At 39.5% G+C, this 24,419-nt stretch overlaps 2 non-coding genes and 1 pseudogene across 2 annotated transcripts; all 3 read right to left on the bottom strand.

The window, feature by feature from the left end:
- Positions 1 to 6,849: 6,849 nt before the first annotated feature.
- Positions 6,850 to 9,607, bottom strand: LOC128923414 (large subunit ribosomal RNA; annotated as a pseudogene).
- A 451-nt stretch (positions 9,608 to 10,058) lies between these two features.
- LOC128923178 (5.8S ribosomal RNA) lies at positions 10,059 to 10,237 on the bottom strand. The gene has a single exon (XR_008472213.1). It is a non-coding gene; the product is annotated as a 5.8S ribosomal RNA (ribosomal RNA).
- Positions 10,238 to 10,680: 443 nt separating this feature from the next.
- Positions 10,681 to 12,667, bottom strand: LOC128923325 (small subunit ribosomal RNA). The gene has a single exon (XR_008472292.1). It is a non-coding gene; the product is annotated as a small subunit ribosomal RNA (ribosomal RNA).
- Positions 12,668 to 24,419: the final 11,752 nt, after the last annotated feature.

Genomic DNA, 24,419 nt, shown 5'->3' with positions numbered 1-24,419 from the left:
CCCTTCCCAGTGCCGCTGTTACCGCCGCTCTCGGCCGGCTTAGCAGCACCCGAAACTGCGGGGTGAGCAACCGCTTTTTCAGCGGTGCCACCTATTCCGCTACCGCTCTCACTCCCACCATCCTCTGATTTCAACAACAGAGGCGACCCCAAACGCGCCCTCCTCCGCGGCGGAGACCTCACCGGTGGCCTCACCTCCTCATCACCCGACGACGTTTCCACCATCACTGTTATGGGGCCCGACCCGTCGCTTGCAGCGAGGGACCTAACCCTAATCCTCCGTGGTGGAGCCATTCCCACCTTCGGCCTACCCCCAGTCAGGCTGTTACGCCGGGAACACTGGCGCAGAAGCTACCTGCTCAGGTAAAACCCGAAACAGCTGCTCTCCAGGCGCGTGCAACTGAACGCACTGAAGACGCTGACTCACACGTGTACTCGCTCTGTAGCAGTCACCACCCAAGCAGTCGGTTAATGCGCTCTCGCGAGGGCACAGCCCACAACCCAGCCAAAGGTCTGAAAAGGCTACTCAAAAAGACCGCCGGACAGATCAATGTAGTAGATAGGGACATCTAAAGCCAATATTAACGTGAGTACCTGCCGACGACGGCCTTACCTCACGGTGCTCAAAAGCACAGCGGATCAAATCAATGCGATGATCAGCGCCCCGAAAAATGCAATGCATTATTCAGTACCAATTGGCGTGTGGAATGGACACACTAACCACCTTGGTGAGGTTCGAGGCCTATATAAAACCTCTGCCGTACTTTGGGTCCAGCACCCGGTTGCAATGCAACTCCACATTGAGTGACAAATATCACTCTCCCCGCATTCGGGTATTAAACCACAACCACCACGATACTCCCCGAGGGGCCAGTCCGCACGAGTAGGTTGGAGCGAACTCCAAGGGCTCCTACTCCCCGTGGTACCAGAATTAAGTCTCCGGTCAGACCTCGTAGTTGAAACTACTACCAGTTGAGCTTCCATACTGCTCTGGACTGGTGACCAGGGGTTGGACCCCATTCTCTCATCCAATACACACACAATACACACACCATTCACACAAAGAAACTATACTTAGTTTCCAGCTAATTGTCTTCGCCGCTTAAACACCTCACGCGCAAACACACCAAATAATTCTAATCGTTCGGCATCCCAACTAGTGGAGATCACACCACTAACATCTAACCGTCCATCAGTCCAACTAATCCCCATACCCCCAAGGTCCCTAATGTCCGAGTACATCGGGCATTCAGCAATAACATGCACCCAATCCTCAACACGCGCCCCACACATACATTCCATTCCATCAGAGAGGCGCCTCTGATGCAAAAAAGCATTCAAAGGCCCATGCCCCGTAAGTAGGAAACCCAGACTCAGACAGAATCTGAAATCTGGGTTTTCCCCAACAAACCCAACATCCCGAATGTACTCATAAGTCACACGACCGTTAGGACTATTATCCCAACGGTCTTGCCACCTACTCCTAACCCTGTCATCTAGAAGCCTCTTGCTTCCTAGATATCCCAACCTCTCCACATCATCGTCAGAAATCCATTCATTCCGCAGCAATAACACACTCAAACCCCTCCTCAACCTGAAAGAAACAGCACGCTGTAAAACAATCAGGTCAAGAGGGGGCACACCCAATAAAACCTGCAACGCATCCGTAGAAACGGTGCGACATACAGGCAAACAGGCAAGCATCATGCAACGCTGTATAGAAAGAAGTTTTCGATGACCCGAAACCATCGTAGCCACCTTCCACCATATAGGAGATCCATAAGTGGCACAGGCCACAAACAAACCTCGATATATGGAGCGAACAGCACGACGCCCGAGACCCCAATCACTCCGTAAAACGCGCCTGACACTACCAACAATCGCCTGCAGCCGCCGCTTCACATTCACTAAGTGTGGAGTAAAACACATTCTTTCACTCATGGTCAACCCCAGATATTTGACTTGCGTCACATACCTGATGCTGACCCCATTCACACGAACAACCGGTGGACGCCCCGGTGACAGTCTACCCTTTAAGAGCATTGTCACCGTTTTATCCATCGATATGTCAACCCCCACACCCACACCCCAATTATGAGCAATCTCCAACAATTGCCCTCCTACCCTTTCAATCTCAGACCTCGAACAGCCTTCAACTAAAAGAAGCAGGTCATCCGCATACGCACAACACCTGCAGAGTGGTTCGAGCTGCCCAAGCAGTGAGTCCATCATGAGGTTCCAAATATATGGACCACAGATGGATCCCTGCGGGCAGCCACGAACCACTCCAATCGCCACACTCCCATTCATACCAACGATAGAGGCTTTCCTGTCCGAAAAGAAGCTCCGCCAGAGACTAATTTCCGAACAGTTAAGTTCCTCTAGCCGTTGAATCACACGATCCCAAATTAGGTAATCAAACGCCCCCTTGAAGTCAACAAATATGCCAAGGACATATTTGTTGGTATTCTCCCTCACAGCATTCTGAACATACATCCAGGCATCTTCTACACTGCGTCCTTTCCTGAACCCATACTGCCTATTCGACCTCAAATCCCGCGTTAGCTCCTGAAGCCGTTCCACCATAACTCTTTCCAGCACTTTTCCAAGCACTGGAAGGAGACTGATGCCCCGATAAGAACGAGGATCACTCCTGATCTTATCAGGAGACTTCAGGAGAGGAACAACCCTGGCACTTTTCCATTCACGTGGAAAATATCCCTCACAAATGCACTTATCATAAATGACCTCCAAGTATTCCGGAATGAACTTCCACAAGCATTTGCACATCTCTCCGTTCAGACCATCAAAACCTGGAGACCGTTTAGACCTGACCAGGCCAAAGGCATATCCCAGCTCCCCATCATCTAATGGAGGAACAGGTACCTCATGTGCATGAGGTGCCTGAACCTCAGCCCTGGGAAAGAACGCTCCTAACAGAACCCCAGCACACTCTCTCCACGTTGATAACACAGTGTCACCAACACGAAGAGAGGTGATATCCTCCCTCTTACGACCCCTGCAGATCTTATAAACCTGACCCCAGGGGTCATCCCTATTGTCATTCACAAAACTCCTCCACTCTTCTTCTTTAATTTTCACAATCATATCTTTATATTCATTCATCACACAACTAAAATCATACCTAAACTGGGACAGCCTGTCAGAATTGAACCGCCGAGCACGTTGAAACTTTCGTCTCAACCGCCGGACAGTCCTCCTCTTCAAGGTTAACTCATGCGTCCACCACTTAATTTTTCTAACCCTAAAACTTCCACACTTCCTGAACAATCTGTCATTCACACCCCACACCAACTCACACAGCCGAGCAATTTGCTCATCCACTTCCAGATCATCAAACACTCTAAGCGGTATTTCTAACACCGCTTCCCTTACACTCTGTCCATATCGGTTCCAGTCAATACCAGAGGTACGCCATCGCCGCAATGGACTCACACACACCAAAGGAGGGGAACGAGGAGCAACCACAATTTGGATCAAATTATGATCACTCAGACCCCACCCTTCTCTAACCTCCCACTTAAAATCAAACACTCTACTTGCTGCCTCATTCATAAGCGTCACGTCAATATCACTCACACCCCTAGGCCCATCAAAAGTATACCACTCACTCGGCTCATTCAGAATGTGAAGGCCCTTAGCCAACACCCATTCATTCATTACCTCGCCTCGAACGTGGCTTTGCTATCCAGACGAATGTCTGGATACCTTACTAAACCACATCGAGGACGAGGCATTCGCATCCAACCCTAGGACTAATGGGCTACCACTCGCCAGAAGTAGTAACTTATCCATATAGCCCAGGTAGGGCTCTAGGGGCTCGCTAAATTTGCAATACAAACTAGCGACAATCATTCTACCGAACTCCCCCTCTATAGACACACACACCCCCTGTTGTGACGAATCCAAGACTACACAATCGTAGCCGGAATCATTCACAACTATTGCAGCATTAACCCCAAGGTCCGTAAAGACCCTAAAACCTCCAGGAAGACCCCGAACCACACCATTGGTGGCGTAAGGCTCCTGAAGTAAGGCAATGCCACACCCCCCCTCAATCATACAACCCCCCAACTCACACATAACGGCATACGACCCCTGACAATTAAGCTGAAAACCCCCCCCCATCAGTGTCTGGAGAGGGCACGCTCAACAACGCCACAGTAAATCGGGCAAACAGCTGACATCATAAGATGCCCAGCTGGCCTACCCTTAAATGCACAGTTGCGACAATGAGGGGCATTACCACAACCGGCAGCTCTATGTCCTTCTTGACCGCACCGCCTACAAACATCTGATTTGGCCCTACACTCAGCCACTCTATGGTCAAAACCCATACACCGGAAGCAGCCAGCAACTGGGCTATCCGGTCGAACCCTGAAGGAGAACCACTTTATGTAGCACCTTCCCGCCTCCAAAAGGGCGGACATTAATTTGTCCGACCCCTCAAGGACAACGTTGGTGCTACCATCAGCAGCCACCTTCCAGGGCCGACTGACCATCCGCACATCTGACTTTCGTGCCTCAGGGCTGATGTCCTGAAGGTTCAACCGAAAGAGCTCCTCCATGAAGTCATCATGGGAGATTTCGGTGTGAACCCCCTGAACCACAACCCGCGGACCCAACTTCCGGTTCACACTCACATCCAACCCCACCTCCCCGAACTTGGCATTATTCGCCACCTTTTCCCTCTCTAAAACAGAGGGGGTGCGAATAACCACCCCACCACCCTTAATCGGCTTCACCTCGTGTACACGCACTCCGAGGGAAGGTCCCACCTCCTTCACGACCTTCTTAATCACCTCCTTAGAGGAGGTGGTAGGGGCCTTGCTTCTCACCACCACCGACCAAGTCTCAACCGGCTTCGGCAATGCCGGAGCAATCGCCTCCAACACTGGCGCTGGAGGCGCACGCACCGACTCAGCCGGAGCCAAACCCACAACCGACCTCTTCGATTGGGGAATAGATCCCCCACAACCCCCCCTGAGAGCGTCAACCTGACCGCGAAGATCGGCATTCTCGGTTACTACCGTCATCAGAAGCGCCTCGTACTTCGAGGCAAGCTCCATCAGCCCCTTCGCAGTAGTGACCTCAAAGTCTTCAACCCCAAACACCAATGCGTTTAATTCCGCCGTCACTGCCTTCATGGCAGCAACATGGCTAATAGCGCCTCCCCCAACCACACCACCATTTTCTCCACCCTCCTTAACAGCGCTAACAGGACACTCCTTTGCAGAAGTACCCTTAATGCGCTTCTTCCCCTTAATCCTTACTACACCTCCACGCTTGCTAACAATAGGGTGGACAACCACTTCTTCAGCGGTGTCACCCATATCAGCACAACAACTCCCATCCCCTAACATCACCAACGACGGCGATCCTATCCTAACCTTCCTACGCGGCGGGGACCCAACCGAAGGTCCAGTACCTTCATCAGCCGACGAGGTCTCCACTGCTAACGCTAGCTCTTTCCCCTCATTCCCAGCAGGGTGCTTAGCCCTTCTCCTCCGTGAGGGAAGCATTTCTACTTCCGGCCTTTCACCAGGCAGGCTGATCCGCCGGCAAAACACTAGCACAGAAGCCACTCGACCAGACAAGACTTGGAACAGCTGCTCTCAAGACACGTGTGACTGAACGCACTGAAGGAACTAACTATAAGAATAGAATCGTCCAGTAGCTGCTACCACCTAAGCAGTCGATTATTGCGAAATCGCAAGGGCACAACCCACAACTCCAGCCAACGGTCTGGAACTGGTCACCCAATAAACCGCCGGACAGAACAAAGTCCCCGTAACGGCTCCAAGCCAACCGATGTGGAGCTGAACCAAATCGCACTGTAGGTCAAAGGTTAACAGCTACGAACGCAGTCTAAACAAAAATCAGCACCTTCAACACTCGGACAGACACCGGCACCCTTTGAGCAAAACCTGCCCAATCCCCCCGGAAACAAATGGCAACTCAGTACCAGACACTCGACACAACACTCACTGGCAGAAAAACCAAAAAGCAGAAAAACAACAAACACAGAAAACACTGAGACTCTATGAGAGTCAGCACCCACGCTAACAATGTGGGTAAACCACGTAAACCCCAAAAGATACTACCTAACACGCGCCTACACACACAAAACTACTGTGCTCAAAAACACCTGTGCTCGAAAACACCTGTGCTCGAAAACAACTGTGCTCGAAAACAACTGTGCTCAAAAACACCTGTGCTCGAAAACACCTATGCTCAAAAACACCTGTGCACGAAATCACCTGTGCTCAAAAAACACCTGTGCTCAAAAAACAACAAACGAAAAACAAATTACGTCACACAAAAAACACTTGCTCAAACAAATTTTCTTTTCACAAACACAAATTCAAATTTCCAAAAATACACTCAACTACACGTATATAAATAAACACCTGCCGCAATGTAAAAATTTTCAAAAGCCAGCTATGATATGCACACACAAACTAACAAATGAGAAAATATACATACAATTGTATATATATTCAAACACTTGCAGTAATGTAAAAATACACAAAGCTAACTACAGAAAAAGTATACACGTACTGACAAACTTTATCTACACATACAATCGAACATATATTGAAAATGAAAATTTTTTATGAAAAAAAAACACACATATATACACACACGTATATATTAATATACTAATGCTTAAATATGTATGCAAATGCGCTAAAAAACTACCACAAATCACAAACTAATACACAAATACTCAAAATGAATGTACTTACATCCAATGCTGAGGGCTCCCACACAAAAAACACCAATTCACACAAAATTCACGACACAGAAAACGCACAGAAACGAAAACACGTCTGAACAATCTGAAATTCTACAATCGAAAAGTAGATAGGGACAGTAGGAATCTCGTTAATCCATTCATGCGTGTCACTAATTAGATGACGAGGCATTTGGCTTCCTTAAGAGAGTCATAGTTACTCCCGCCGTTTACCCGCGCTTACTTGAATTTCTTCACTTTGACATTCAGAGCACTGGGCAGAAATCACATTGTGTCAACACCCGTTAGGGCCATCACAATGCTTTGTTTTAATTAGACAGTCGGATTCCCCAAGTCCGTGCCAGTTCTGAATTGATTGTTAATTGATAATCGTTATAATTAAATAAGAATATATATCTTGCGACATAATTCTTATAAAATTTTAGCAAGAAAGTTCCACAATTATCTACGTAACTACTATCCGGGGAACAAGAACCGAAATTCTCTATTTACCCAGAACGAGTACATAAACCATGGATTGCTTCCCAATCAAGCCCGACTATCTCAATCTTCAGAGCCAATCCTTATCCCGAAGTTACGGATCTAATTTGCCGACTTCCCTTACCTACATTATTCTATCGACTAGAGACTCTTCACCTTGGAGATCAGCTGCGGATATTGGTACGGCCTGTTGAGAAGTTTGCGTAACCCCACCATAAATTTTCAAGGTCCGAGGAGAAAATATCGACACAACAGTAAATGGCATGCTCTTCTAGTCCATCTACCATATCTCTCTTCGAAAGACTTCCATGGTAGTACGAATATAAAACAGAAAAGAAAACTCTTGCGATACCTCTCGACGGCTTTATGGTCGTTCCTGTTGCCAGGATGAGCACAAGGCCCATTTTTAATAACAAACGGATACTCAACAGGTTACGGAATTGGAACCGTATTCCCTTTCGTTCAAAATTATTCAAGTGTTTAATTACTATGAAGAAAACATAATAATATATTCTCAACAATTCATTAAAACTTGAAAATTTTCGGCTTTCGCCTTGAACTTAGGACCGACTAACTCGTGATCAACCACTGTTCACACGAAACCCTTCTCCACTTCAGTCCTCCAAGGTCTCATTCGATTATTTGCTACTACCACCAAGATCTGTACCAATGGCGGCTCCATGCAGGCTTACGCCAAACACTTCTAAGCACACCATTGTACCCTCCTACTCACTAAAGTTTCAAAATTTATAATCCAACCGAAATTGTATTATAAATCATGTACTTTAGCGGTAATGTATAGGTATACAACTTAAGCGCCATCCATTTTAAGGGCTAGTTGCTTCGGCAGGTGAGTTGTTACACACTCCTTAGCGGATTACGACTTCCATGTCCACCGTCCTGCTGTTTTAAGCAGCCAACGCCTTTCATGGTATCTGCATGAGTTGTTAATTTGGGCACCGTAACATTACGTTTGGTTCATGACACAGCGCCAGTTCTGCTTACCGAAAGTGGCCCACTGGGCACATTATATCATAACCTCAACCTTCATATCAAGAAAGGTGAGGTTCTTACCCATTTAAAGTTTGAGAATAGGTTAAGGTCGTTTCGACTCTAAGGCCTCCAATCATTCGCTTTACCAGATAAGATTATTTTACATAATATTTAAATGCACCAGCTATCCTGAGGGAAACTTCGGAGGGAACCAGCTACTAGATGGTTCGATTGGTCTTTCGCCCCTATACTCAATTCTGACAATCGATTTGCACGTCAGAACTGTTTCGGTCTTCCATCAGGGTTTCCCCTGACTTCAACCTGATCAAGTATAGTTCACCATCTTTCGGGTCACAGCATATATGCTCAAGGTACGCTCCAGTTAGAGGTATAAATAATAATAAATTATCATTATACATAACTATATGGAACGCCCCGGGATTGAATTAATAGTAAAATATTTCACTAAAAATTAATCCCATTATATAAAAGTTAAGTTAATTTCGCCATTAGGTTTAATATAACCCAATGACTTGCACATATGTTAGACTCCTTGGTCCGTGTTTCAAGACGGGTCCCGAAGGTATCCTGAATCTTTCGCATTGTTAATCATATAAATGCATACAATTAATATTAAAATCAATGATAATAATATTATTGTAAAATTCAAAAGAATTTAAGCATTATATATGTAAAATCTATCAACACTTTATCAAATCATCAGTATTTATTCTATGTTAATAAGCTAAAAGCAAATTAATTTGAATAAACTTAACACCAATGATCTTTTGATAAATATTTTATTATGTTAATAGATTACAATGTCCTTATATGAAAAAATGCACACTATTACTATAATATTATAAATATCACAGTTATAATGATGAATTTTTCATAATGGATATTCAGGTTCATCGGGCTTAACCTCTAAGCAGTTTCACGTACTATTTAACTCTCTATTCAGAGTTCTTTTCAACTTTCCCTCACGGTACTTGTCTACTATCGGCCTCATGGTTATATTTAGTTTTAGATGGAGTTTACCACCCACTTAGTGCTGCACTATCAAGCAACACGACTCTTTGGAAATATCTTTCAAGTAATCATTAACGTTATACGGGCCTGGCACCCTCTATGGGTAAATGGCCTCATTTAAGAAGGACTTAAATCGTTAATTTCTCATACTAGATATTAAGATATTCCATACACTGCATCTCACATTTGCCATATAGACAAAGTGACTTAGTGCTGAACTATTTTCTTTTCGCTCGCCGCTACTAAGAAAATCCTTGTTAGTTTCTTTTCCTCCCCTCATTAATATGCCTAAATTCAGGGGGTAGTCCCATATGAGTTGAGGTTGTATAAAAATATTTATATTTATTTTATATTTTAGCTTTTTGCTATTTTAAAGAAACATACATAATTATTTCTTAACACCAATAATTTTCTTAATAATAAATATTCAATCTTTTCATCCCGTACGTACTACTTTTCATTATAACAACAATATTACTTTCTTGCTTTTTTACATTTAAAGGCAATCCTAGAATAAAATAATATTTTATGCTAGACGTTCCTCTAAATGTATATATTATTTGAAATAATATTGAAATTTTATTGTTTTTGGGAATACTAAGATTCTTATTTATTATAAAATTTCGTTCAAATATGAGGTGTTCAAGAATATATTTTCTATATTTCTTTTTATGCTATTAATATTATGGATTGAAAAATACAATCGAGTAATATACCATGTGCTTAAGTTCTTTTAATTAACTAAAAGAATAAGCAACTAATTTAGCATAGTCTTACAACCCTCAACCATATGTAGTCCAAGAAGCACTTTAAAATTAATTAAAGTACATAACAGCATGGACTGCAATATGCGTTCAAAATGTCGATGTTCATGTGTCCTGCAGTTCACACAATGACGCACAGTTAGCTGCGTTCTTCATCGACCCATGAGCCGAGTGATCCACCGCTTAGAGTGATAATTTTTTGTTTATTTTAATTTAGCGTCAAGAGTTTTTAATTTATTGAAAGAATAACATTTCGTTTTCGTATATTATATAAATTATTTTAAAACATCTTTCAATAAATTGTAATTTTCAACCTAAACTTTTACAAGTTGCGCATGTCTTAGTCCAACAAAAACAGTAATTCCTTTTTTATTACATTTTATTTAATTTCTATAAATTTTTATAAATAATAAGTACAACTATATATGTTTAAAGGTTTGTTGCGTTCAAATATAATGTATGCGATATAATTTTCATTATACTACAATACAAGGAGTAAAAAAAAAAAAGAAAAAAAGAAAAACATTCAAATAAATGAATGAAAAGAAAAAAAAGAAAATAATTTTTCTTTTTTATTCTTTTTTTGTTTGTTTGTTTTTTTTTTTTTTTATAATATTTACGGATAGGAACACAATAATGATCCTTCCGCAGGTTCACCTACGGAAACCTTGTTACGACTTTTACTTCCTCTAAATAATCAAGTTCGGTCAACTTTAGCGAAACAACCGTGAAACACAAGGCGTCACAGTGATCACGTCCGGAGACCTCACTAAATAATTCAATCGGTAGTAGCGACGGGCGGTGTGTACAAAGGGCAGGGACGTAATCAATGCGAGTTAATGACTCACACTTACTGGGAATTCCAAGTTCATGTGAACAGTTTCAGTTCACAATCCCAAGCATGAAAGTGGTTCAGCGGTTTACCCGGACCTCTCGGTCTAGGAAATACACGTTGATACTTTCATTGCAGCGCGCGTGCAGCCCAGGACATCTAAGGGCATCACAGACCTGTTATTGCTCAATCTCGTTACTGCTAGACGCACTTTGACCATTTAAGTAGCTAGTGTCCTTATAATGGGACAAACCAACCGGTACGGCTCCACTTATATAAACACATTCAAACACTTGCACATTCAAGATGAACTCATGAATGAAGGCTATATAAGCTTCAACACCATAATCCTGAAAGCATCTATTTAATATATTTGAGTCTCGTTCGTTATCGGAATTAACCAGACAAATCACTCCACGAACTAAGAACGACCATGCACCACCACCCATAGATTCGAGAAAGAGCTATCAATCTGTCTTACACGCTTATGTTCGGACCTGGTAAGTTTTCCCGTGTTGAGTCAAATTAAGCCGCAGGCTCCACTCCTGGTGGTACCCTTCCGTCAATTCCTTTAAGTTTCAGCTTTGCAACCATACTTCCCCCGGAGCCCAAACGCTTTGGTTTCCCGGGAAGCGACTGAGAGAGCCATAGTAGTAGCTACACCCAATTGCTAGCTGGCATCGTTTATGGTTAGAACTAGGGCGGTATCTGATCGCCTTCGAACCTCTAACTTTCGTTCTTGATTAATGAAAACATCTTTGGCAAATGCTTTCGCTTAAGTTAGTCTTACGACGGTCCAAGAATTTCACCTCTCGCGTCGTAATACTAATGCCCCAAAACTGCTTCTATTAATCATTACCTCTTGATCTAAAAACCAATGAAAGTAGAACAGAGGTCTTATTTCATTATTCCATGCACAAAATATTCAGGCATTTGGAGCCTGCTTTAAGCACTCTAATTTGTTCAAAGTAATTGTACCGGCCCACAACAACACTCGATGAAGAGCACTGAAGCAGGTTTAAATAGGAGGAATATATAAAAAATACATTGTATTAATTACATATAAGAACTCCACCGGTAATACGCTTGCATACATAAGGTAATGTACATACCACAATTATAGCTGTACTACCCGTATGAAGCACAAATTCAACTACGAACGTTTTAACCGCAACAACTTTAATATACGCTATTGGAGCTGGAATTACCGCGGCTGCTGGCACCAGACTTGCCCTCCAATAGGTCCTTGTTAAAGGATTTAAAGTGTACTCATTCCAATTACAGGGCCTCGGATATGAGTCCTGTATTGTTATTTTTCGTCACTACCTCCCCGAACTGGGAGTGGGTAATTTACGCGCCTGCTGCCTTCCTTAGATGTGGTAGCCGTTTCTCAGGCTCCCTCTCCGGAATTGAACCCTGATACCCCATTACCCGTTGCAACCATGGTAGTCCTAGATACTACCATCAAAAGTTGATAGGGCAGACATTTGAAAGATCTCTCGTCGGTACGAGACCATACGATCTGCAAGTTATCTAGAGTTCAACCAATATAACGATCTTACGATCGCTTGGTTTTAGCCTAATAAAAGCACACGTTCCAAAAGGTCCGTGTTTATTTTGCATGTATTAGCTCTAGAATTACCACAGTTATCCAAGTAACTGTTAACGATCTATGGAACCATAACTGATATGAGCCTTTTGCGGTTTCACTTTTAATTTGTTTGTACTTAGACATCCATGGCTTAATCTTTGAGACAAGCATATAACTACTGGCAGGATCAACCAGAATAATATTTTTTATTCATTTATATAACACTTTTTATACTATATAAATTTTTATAATGATATTTTCAATATTTGAAAATTAAGTACACGACATATACAAAATGCAAAGAAGAACGAAATCGCGACAATAAATAATTATGAAATTTCTTCTACTATGATCGATTAAAAAATTTACTTAATTTCATTTAAATTTCATATTATTGTATTATTTATTGCGGTCTTATTCGGACTTTGAGATTGTATCTTATCGTGAGAAAGAATTTTCGTTCTCTATACATATATAATATAATTATTAATGTAAGGGCGATGTTTCTTCTTGTATTTGTTAAACTTTCAAATAATATCATTTTTTATACATTTTACTTTATTTCAATGCATATAGTGTATATATCTTTTTTTAACAGTATATACGTTTTTCTTTTGATTTGAAACTAATAATTTCAATTCAATTATTTTTCATTTTATTTCATATATGATATGAAAGTATTCGAGCGTAATAATATAAATATTTAACTTTATTGAATTTTATTCTTTACCCACATATATTTTATGTGAATAGAAGAACAAACCCCAAAAAAAGTTAAATTAAAAAAAAAACGACTACATTATGTTAGGTATAGAAGAATAATCTCAATTAATAACATTTCATCATTAACAAAATTATTTCTATTTAAACCAACTGTAGCAAACCAGGAATAAATTTTTTTGCTCTCATTTATATATTACACTTAAATACTTTTATATTTATATGAAAATTTTCATATAAGTACTAAGTATGCAATTTCATACAAGTATTAAAATTTTCATACAAGTACTAATATCAAAGTTTCATACAACACTAGCTGACCCGGCGAACTTCGCCCCGCCCAATTTTTATTTGAAATAGTTAAAACGCTTTTTGAACTCTGTTCAAGGCCATTTATTTGTATGGAATGTTAATATATTCAGGGAATAACGTCTCTGATCAATTTAAATATTTTTGGCGAAGTTCGTTCTTTGTTTTGTTGTGTAGCGTGTAAACAAATAAAGAAGATGGCTCTCCAACACGCTAACATGACACATACATACCAATGTATGTATGTACATATGAAACTGTAAAATTTTCAACTTAAACGATAAATCGGTTTGAAACATTCGAATTCTCCGAATGAACATTTCCTCACTTTTAGATTTGCTGTGTTGTAGTAAACTATTCACTACAGTGAAATTATTATTTATGAATAAAGACGGAAACCTTAGTATATATCCGGTATAAAAATCCACGGGATTGAGATTTGAACTTGAGGTAAAAATTTTTAAAATTATTGATGAAAATTTTCGTAGAGTTGATAATAAGCACAAATTTTCATAAAATAGTTCATTTTTGATTAAATATTCAAGTTTTTAACAAATAAGTTAATCACAAAATTGTTAGTTGATAACATGTAACATTTAATTTTATAATCTTAGGATAGATAATTCTTAATTTTTAATAGTAGTATTTATTTTTTTGAATTATAAACATTTTAATTTAACTTAGCACTAATTGGTGCACAATATTTTTGGTTAACCTGTCTCGAGCTAACACAAATAGATTTGATGGTTTTCCCACACGTGAGCATGCAACTTATAATTGCCCATGGGAAAAACATGGATTATCCAAATCTAACCCACAAATGTACATTGTTTGGCCTTGAGACTTATTAATGGACATGGCAAAAGCTAAACGAATAGGAAACTGTAGTCTTCTGAATGGTATCGTAGATTCTGACGGTATCATTGGAATACGGGGAAACAGGACCACTTCTCCTTTAAACTTTCCAGTCAAAATGGTTGCTTCAAGAATATTCCCTGTTAACTTTTTGATGACCAAACGTGTACCGTTGCATAACCGAGGGGGATTCAAATTACGCAGAAGAATAATAATTGAACCAATCTTCAACCGAAGAATATGTGGTGGCATTCCGGGTATATCTTGAGAGTTTAAAAATTCAGTTGGAAAATTTACACTTTCATTTTCATCAACAACAGTATTGATTGATTTAAAAGACATCAGATCGCCTGGCAACAACTGTTGTATCTGGAAGTTAATTTCGTCAACATCAACATTTTTGGCTGCCAAAACAGCCCTCCCACTGAGCCAGTTATGATCTAAATAATTATTTTGTATATCCGGGAAAATACTTTGAATCAATTCAATTTTTGTGTGAACAACAGTGCAGAAATTGTTTGGCAGTTTAATGCATTGCGTGTTCATACTTAGGTTATGCTTAAGCACTGAAAATGGGAGGCTTAAGCAATGCTTAAATAACAGCTGATTTTTGTTTTGAATTTGCTTTGAATTTTCAGCGACATCTTTCGTAGCGTAGGGCAAGTGTCCGTTCGTTTGCACTCAATAACAGCTTATACTTTTCATTCAGTTCCCATAGGTGCTCCGACTCGCTAGTGATGAAATTTGGGGTTCTTTTGTTGTTTTCATCAATTTTTGATATAAATTTATGTATTGTCTGTTATAATTTAAATATTTCAAACATATTTTTATGAATGACATTTGTAAAACATATGTTGCCCATAACGTTGCCATATATCATAATAAAATTTTATAGAAATTAAGCATTGACTGTGAAACGCAAACGACTACTCAGTTTGCAACAATACTTAGCTAAGATTTTATTTAGGCACAACTTAAGTATGGACTGTGAAACCGGGCATTAGCCATACAAAATTCTATACCTAAATACCAATAAATGAATTTTTTTTTTGCATTTAGGAAATACATGCAGAAATCAACTCTGCGATTTCCTTAATTCCTCTGAAATCTCCCAAACTCGAAGAAGATTTACTGGAAAAGAGTGGCAGCATTGCTTATTTGTCTGACCATACATATGTACATAACTTTATTTATTTCACGGATTGTATGTGATTTTTTCTCAAATTTAGAATATTGGAAGTCATAGATTCGTATAATATTACAACAAATAATATAAACTTCAAACAACGCATTTTCATTTAATGTTTTTAGCAAGTGGCAGCTTTTGTTATGACAGCCTAAATCCATGAAAATTTAGAAAGAAATGTAGCGCTATCTACTGTAACATAGCGCACTTAGCGCCACCAACTGGAGGATAGCTCTTTGCTAATAATAAACAAATAATTTGCAATAAATAAATAATGCGACTATAAGGAGAGTTATAAACTTCATCTTTCAAGTTGGACCAAACTGCACACAGTGTTAAAAACATAGCGCACTTAGCGCCACCAACTGGAGGATAGCTCTTTGCTAATAATAAACAAATAATTTGCAATAAATAAATAATGCGACTATAAGGAGAGTTATAAACTATCCCATCTTTCAAGTTGGACCAAACTGCACACAGTGTTAAAAATTTCATTAAAATCGGGTCAGGTTTAGAAACCACAGCCACCACGATACTCCCCGAAGGGCCGTAACCCAACGAGCAGGCGGAAACCGAAGCCTCCTGGGCTCCTGCTCCCCGTGGCACCGAGTTTAAGTCTCTGGTAAGACTTTGTAGCCGAAGCTACTTCCAGTTGAGCCTTTCCATACTGCTCTGCACTGGTAGGCAATTGTGGCTTGAACACAATTGCCCTTTTTGAAAGGAGTGACCAATTCCTTTTTGGAAAAAGCTAAATCAAAAAGATAACATAATTCCGTTCAAGCCATGAAATATATTATCTAGCACGCATAGATAACAGCCTGAGTATCAGCCATTAGCATCAGCCTGTTATCTATTTGTGCATGTTTGGATTTTAGTCGCCTCTTACGACAGGCATGCCTTACCTCGGGCATATTCTTTACCCAAACCCGCAGGGTAAATTAGAGGGACAGTTGGAATCTCCTTAATTCCTTCATGCGCGTCACTAATACGATGACGATGCATTTGGCTACGTAAATATAATCATTTTTATTTCCGCCGTTTAACCAAACATAGTTTTTATATTATACAATATACCATTATATTAATTTTTGTATATTTCAATTGCTTTTCAGTATATTGTAAAAGTCGTTTGATAACTTTGCGTTCAAAGCTGTATCTTTATGTTAAGATTCTCTCTAACAACTATACAATATACCATTATATATTAATTTTTGTATATTTCAATTGTTTTTCAGTATATTGTAATAGTCGTTTGATAACAATCTATAACACTACCTAATGTTCTCAATGAATATTGAGAAATAAAGTACTTTGCGTTCAAAAATCTGTATCTTTATGTTAACTCTCTAACAACTATACAATATACCATTATATATAAATTTTTGTATATTTCAATTGTTTTTCAGTATATTGTAATAGTCGTTTGATAACAATCTATAACACTACCTTATGTTCTCAATGAATATTGAGAAAATAAAGTACTTCGCGTTCAAAAAAAAAAAAAAATGTTTTCTTATATTCAATTAATTTATGAAGATTCTTATATATATATATATTATTTTTTTCAATACATCTTAATATATAAAAATCACGTGTCACATTGTTTGTTTTCGATGGACTCCTAAACTACTGTACCGATTTTGATGAAATTTTTAACACTGTGTGCAGTTTGGTCCAACTTGAAAGATAGGATAGTTTATAACTCTTATTATAGTCGCATTATTTATTTATTGCAAATTATTTGTTTATTATTAGCAAAGAGCTATCCACCAGTTGGTGGCGCTAAGTACGCTATGTAACAGTAGATGGCGCTATATTTCTTTTTAAATGTTCATGGATTTAGGCTGTCAAAAAGCTGCCACTTGCTAAAAACATTAAATGAAAATGCGTTGTTTGAAGTTTATATTATTTGTGGTAAAGTTATACGAATCTATGACTTCCAATATTCTAAATTTAAGAATAAATCACATACAATCCGTGAAATAAATAAAGTTATGTACATATGTATGGTCAGACAAATAAGCAATGAACAGAGTCCAAAAAGCGTTTTAACTATTTCAAATAAAAATTGGACGGGGCGAAGTTCGCCGGGTCAGCTAGTAATAATATAAAATACTTAATCTAAATTATTACTATCAAACTTAATTAATAATGTTAAACTTAGATTTTTCTTCTATATTATATATATATACAAAAAAAATACATATATAAACATATATATAAATTATTTATAATATAAATATATACGGTATGCATATTACAACACACACATATATATCTTAATATATAAAAATCACGTGTCAGGTTGTTTGTTTTCGATGGACTCCTAAACTACTGAACCGATTTTAATGAAATTTTTAACACTGTGTGCAGTTTGGTCCAACTTGAAAGATAGGATAGTTTATAACTCTCCTTATAGTCGCATTATTTATTTATTGCAAATTATTTGTTTACTAGCTGTTACCCTGTGCGCTTTGCTACACCTAAATCGATTAAAACTCTTAAGGGTTTTTACTTTGTGTTTTATTTATTGTTGTAAAACTGTTACTTATTTATAAAACATTTATAAAACATATTGGTAAACAACATTTTTGGTTTTTACACCTGGCGCGTAAATGTATAAGCACTTTGGTGTTCCCAGTCTCGAGCATGCGACGAACAATTGTCCGTGGGAGAAGCACGGTTCTTCTAAATTGACGCCGCACACTAGAAACGTTTGCCCTTGCGATTTGTTGATGGTCATCGCAAAGGCAAGACGTACTGGGAATTGCAAGCGCTTAAATTCAAACGGCATGTCCGTTGGAATCATGGGAATGCGTGGTAAGAGTACAACTTCACCTGCTGCCTTGCCATTTAGTATTGTTGCTTCAATCAAATTTGGCTACAATTTTTTGACTGAAAGTCTTGTGCCATTACACAAAGTCGGTGGCTTCAGATTTCGTAGAAGTATAATGGGTGAACCGACTTTCAGGACCAAACGATGCGGTGGCAGACCGGGGGCATCCAAAGAATTCAAGAATTCAGTTGGATAATTGACTATTTCATCTTGATTCAAAACGCTATCAATCGATGTACATGTTGTAGCTCCTCCTGACAATTTTTCTTGAATGGCAAAATTGATTTCGTTGACGTGTACATTTTTGGCGCCAATATTGCGTGTTCACTTAAATAATCGTGGCGTTGATAGTGTTGAACAATATTCGGAAATACACTTTCAATCAATTCTTCTTTCGATTGTAAAAGTGTACAAAAGTTGTTCGGCAATGTGTTCAAACCGGTATCATCGATTGGTATTTTGCCTTCGCCAATGTCCAACAACTGCTTCGAAAACGCCGCTGCGGATCGATCGTTTTGCAATTGGACTCGCATGTTGATGGTAAGAGTCAGCCTTTGAACAAAACTGACGATTTTAAACATTCGTTTATTTCGTCTGCAGGAGTTCATCGAAGAATGACTGGCAAAGTTTGCCGAAAATCGCCGGATAATAAGACTAATGCTCATCCTAAAAGTTGTTGCTTTTGGCGTAAATCTGGCATTGTTCTATTAAAGGCTTCTAATGACTTTTTGTTAGCTATTGGGCACTCATACCATAGAACTATTCCAGCTCCTCGCAAAACTTTTGCCATTGCTGAATTCCTCGATATGTTGCACGTTGGTGTTTCAACGACTTGGATGTTCAACAGTAATTTCAACGCAGAATGTGCTGTTCGGCCGCCAGCAAGTAGATTAGCAGCGATGCCTGACGAAGCAATTGCCAGCGCAATTTTCTGCTGTGACCGTATAGTAGCAAGAATCAAAGAGATCAGAAACGTTTTCCCTGTACCACTGGGCGCATCCAGAAAGTACAATCCACTGGCGTTATTGTCAACCGCTCGTATAATCTTATCATAAGCATTTTTCTGCTGAATATTCAATTTCGTAATGTTAGCTTGTATGAAAGCACGCAATTCATTGCAATCGTATTGTTGTTCCCGTTGAAGCTCATGGTCAAGCATATCAATCGTTGAACATTTTTTTGCAAAACGTGCAATGCTACACACATTAAATTTCGTATGTGCACCCTCCACACAGACCCCAATCACCCCTGAAAATTTCATTGAAATCGGGTAAGCCGTCTAGGAGGAGTATGCGAACAGGAAGTTTTGCCACTTATTTTTATATATATAGATTATTAGCAAAGAGCTATCCACCAGTTGGTGGCGCAAAGTGCGCTATGTTACAGTAGATGGCGCTACATTCCTTTCTAAATTTTCATGGATTTAGGCTGTCATAACAAAAGCTGCCACTTGCTAAAAACATTAAATGAAAATGCGTTGTTTGAAGTTTATATTATTTGTGGTAAAGTTATACGAATCTATGACTTCCAATATTCTAAATTTAAGAAAAAATCACATACAATCCGTGAAATAAATAAAGTTATGTACATATGTATGGTCAGACAAATAAGCAATGCTGCCACTCTTTTCCAGTAAATCTTCCTCGAATTTGGGAGATTTCAGAGGAATTTAGGAAATCGCAGAGTTGATTTCTGCATGTATTTCCTAATGCAAAAAAAAAATTTCATTTATTTGCATTTAGGTATAGAATTTTGTATGGCTAATGCCCGGTTTCACAGTCCATACTTAAGTTGTGCCTAAATAAAATCTTAGCTAAGTATTGTTGCAAACTGAGTAGTCGTTTGCGTTTCACAGTCAATGCTTAATTTCTATAAAATTTTATTATGATATATGGCAACGTTATGGGCAACATATATTTTACAAATGTCATTCATAAAAATATGTTTGAAATATTTAAATTATAACAGACAATACATAAATTTATATCAAAAATTGATGAAAACAACAAAAAAACCCCAAATTTCATCACTAGCGAGTCGGAGCACCTATGGGAACTGAAGGAAAAGTATAAGCTGTTATTGAGTGCAAACGAACGGACACTTGCCATACGCTACGAAAGATGTCGCTGAAAATTCAAAGCAAATTCAAAACAAAAATCAGCTGTTATTTAAGCATTGCTTAAGCCTCCCATTTTCAGTGCTTAAGCATAACCTAAGTATGAACACGCAATGCATTAAACTGCCAAACAATTTCTGCACTGTTGTTCACACAAAAATTGAATTGATTCAAAGTATTTTCCCGGATATACAAAATAATTATTTAGATCATAACTGGCTCAGTGGGAGGGCTGTTTTGGCAGCCAAAAATGTTGATGTTGACGAAATTAACTTCCAGATACAACAGTTGTTGCCAGGCGATCTGATGTCTTTTAAATCAATCAATACTGTTGTTGATGAAAATGAAAGTGTAAATTTTCCAACTGAATTTTTAAACTCTCAAGATATACCCGGAATGCCACCACATATTCTTCGGTTGAAGATTGGTTCAATTATTATTCTTCTGCGTAGTTTGAATCCCCCTCGGTTATGCAACGGTACACGTTTGGTCATCAAAAAGTTAACAGGGAATATTCTTAAAGCAACCATTTTGACTGGAAAGTTTAAAGGAGAAGTGGTCCTGTTTCCCCGTATTCCAATGATACCGTCAGAATCTACGATACCATTCAGAAGACTACAGTTTCCTATTCGTTTAGCTTTTGCCATGTCCATTAATAAGTCTCAAGGCCAAACAATGTCCATTTGTGGGTTAGATTTGGATAATCCATGTTTTTCCCATGGGCAATTATAAGTTGCATGCTCACGTGTGGGAAAACCATCAAATCTATTTGTGTTAGCTCGAGACAGGTTAACCAAAAATATTGTGCACCAATTAGTGCTAAGTTAAATTAAAATGTTTATAATTCAAAAAAATAAATACTACTATTAAAAATTAAGAATTATCTATCCTAAGATTATAAAATTAAATGTTACATGTTATCAACTAACAATTTTGTGATTAACTTATTTGTTAAAAACTTGAATATTTAATCAAAAATGAACTATTTTATGAAAATTTGTGCTTATTATCAACTCTACGAAAATTTTCATCAATAATTTTAAAAATTTTGACCTCAAGTTCAAATCTCAATCCCGTGGATTTTTATACCGGATATATACTAAGGTTTCCGTCTTTATTCATAAATAATAATTTCACTGTAGTGAATAGTTTACTACAACACAGCAAATCTAAAAGTGAGGAAATGTTCATTCGGAGAATTCGAATGTTTCAAACCGATTTATCGTTTAAGTTCAAAATTTTACAGTTTCATATGTACATACATACATAGGTAGGTATGTGTCATGTTAGCGTGTTGGAGAGCCATCTTCTTTATTTGTTTACACGCTACACAACAAAACAAAGAACGAACTTCGCCAAAAATATTTAAATTGATCAGAATATATTAACATTCCATACAAATAAATGGCCTTGAACAGAGTTCAAAAAGCGTTTTAACTATTTCTAATAAAAATTGGGCGGGGCGAAGTTCGCCGGGTCAGCTAGTATACATATAAATAATTTATAAACAGTTTGATCGAATCATCAAGCAAAGGATAAGCTTCAGTGGATCGCAGTATGGCAGCTGCTCTACCACTTACAACACCTTGCCCGTTACCAAAGTCGTTTACAATTGATTCTAGGCATATACATTGTATTAAATAATGTTTTAATAAGTAACTAGCGCGTCATACAGGTGATATTTAATCCTCCCGCATTTGCTATGTTACAAATAACATTGGCATCACATATATCCATTGTCGTTTATAAATAAAATTTATAAACTTTAAATGGTTTAGAGAAGCCATACAATGCAATTGCCCCATATTTATCATTGCAGTCCAGCACGGATACGACCTTAGAGGCGTTCAGGCATAATCCAACGGACGTAGCTTCATACCACTGTTCGCTCGAACAAGTATTGTACCATTGGTCCGTACCAGCGGTTTCTCTCGTACTACGCAAGAATGCTGTCGCAATAACAATTGTCATTAGTAGGGTAAAACTAATCTGTCTCACGACGGTCTAAACCCTGCTCACGTTCCCTTGAATGGGTGAACAATCCAACGCTTGGTGAATTTTGCTTCACAATGATAGGAAGAGCCGACATCGAAGGATCAAAAAGCGACGTCGCTATGAACGCTTGGCCGCCACAAGCTAGTTATCCCTGTGGTAACTTTTCTGACACCTTTTGTTAAAAACTCTTTAAACCAAAAGGATCGATAAGCCGAGCTTTTGCTGTCTCTGTGTGTACTGAACACCGAGATCAAGTCAACATTTGCCCTTTTGCTCTATGTGTGGTTTCTGTCCTCACTGCGGTGGCCTTGGGACACCTCCGTTATTATTTGAGAGATGTACCGCCCCAGTCAAACTCCCCACCTGGCAATGTCCTTGAATTGGATCATACCTGAGTGTTGGAGTTATACCAAATTTTAATTATAACAATAACACCGAAATGCTATCATTTCATTAAAATATGTTTGCAATTATATAACAAACTCGTGGTACTTTGATCAAGAAGCTTGCATCAAAACCCAGTACCATAAGATATATAAATATACCCATATAATGGCTAAGCAATGATACACGTTCCACTTAATCAAGTAAGTAAGGAAACAATAAGAGTAGTGGTATTTCATTGTTGATACATAACCGAAATTATATATCTCCCACTTATGCTACACCTCTTATGTCTCCTTACACTGCCAGACTAGAGTCAAGCTCAACAGGGTCTTCTTTCCCCGCTAATTATTCCAAGCCCGTTCCCTTGGCTGTGGTTTCGCTAGACAGTAGATAGGGACAACGTCCGGTGGGATTAACGTGGGTACCTGCCGACGACGGCCTTACTCCACGGTGCTCAAAAGCACAGCGGATCAAATCAATGCGATGATCAGCGCCCCGAAAATGCTACGCATTATTCGGTACCAATTGGCGTGTGGAATGGACACACTAACCACCTTGGTGGGGTTCGAGGCCTATCTAAAACCTCTGCCGTACTTTGGGTCCGGCACCCGGTTGCAATGCAACTCCACATTGAGTGACCAAAGTCACTCTCCCCGCATTTGGGTATTGAACCACAACCACCACGATACTCCCCGAGGGGCCAGTCCGCATGAGCAGGTTGGAGCGAACTCCAAGGGCTCCTGCTTCCCGTGGTACCAGAATTAAGTCTCCGGTCAGACCTCGTAGTTGAAACTACTACCAGTTGAGCTTCCATACAGCTCTGGACTGGTGACCAGGGACTGAATCCCATTCTCTCATCCAATTCATACACAATACATACACCATTCACACAAAGAAACTATACTTAGTTTCCAGCTAATTGTCTTCGCCGCTTAAACACCTCACGCGCAAACACACCAAATAATTCTAATCGTTCGGCATCCCAACTAGTGGAGATCACACCACTAACATCTAACCGTCCATCAGTCCAACTAATCCCCATACCCCCAAGGTCCCTAATGTCTGAGTACATCGGGCATTCCGCTATAACATGCTCCCAATCTTCAACACACGCCCCACACTTACACTCTGGACTATCTGCAAGGTGCCTCTTATGCAAGAATGCATTAAGAGGCCCATGCCCCGTAAGCAGGAAACCCAGACTTAGACAGAATCTGAAGTCTGGGTTTCCTTCTACACACCTAACGTCCCGGATGTACTCATAAGTCACCCGACCATTGAGACTACTGTCCCAACGGTCTTGCCACCTACACCTGACCCTATCATCTAGAAGCCTCTCGCTCCCTAGATATCCCTCCCTCTCCACATTATCATCGGAAATCAAATCATTCCGCAGCAATGACACACTCAGACCCCTTCTTAACCTGAATGATACAGCACGCTGTATGACAACCAGGTCAAGAGGGGGTGCACCTAGTAACACCTGCAACGCATCCGTAGAAACGGTGCGACATACAGGCAGACAGGCGAGCATCATGCAACGCTG

The sequence above is a fragment of the Zeugodacus cucurbitae genome, chromosome X, assembly GCF_028554725.1.
Source record: "Zeugodacus cucurbitae isolate PBARC_wt_2022May chromosome X, idZeuCucr1.2, whole genome shotgun sequence".
Lineage (NCBI taxonomy): Eukaryota > Metazoa > Arthropoda > Insecta > Diptera > Tephritidae > Zeugodacus > Zeugodacus cucurbitae.
This window is presented reverse-complemented; position numbering and strand designations above follow the sequence as displayed.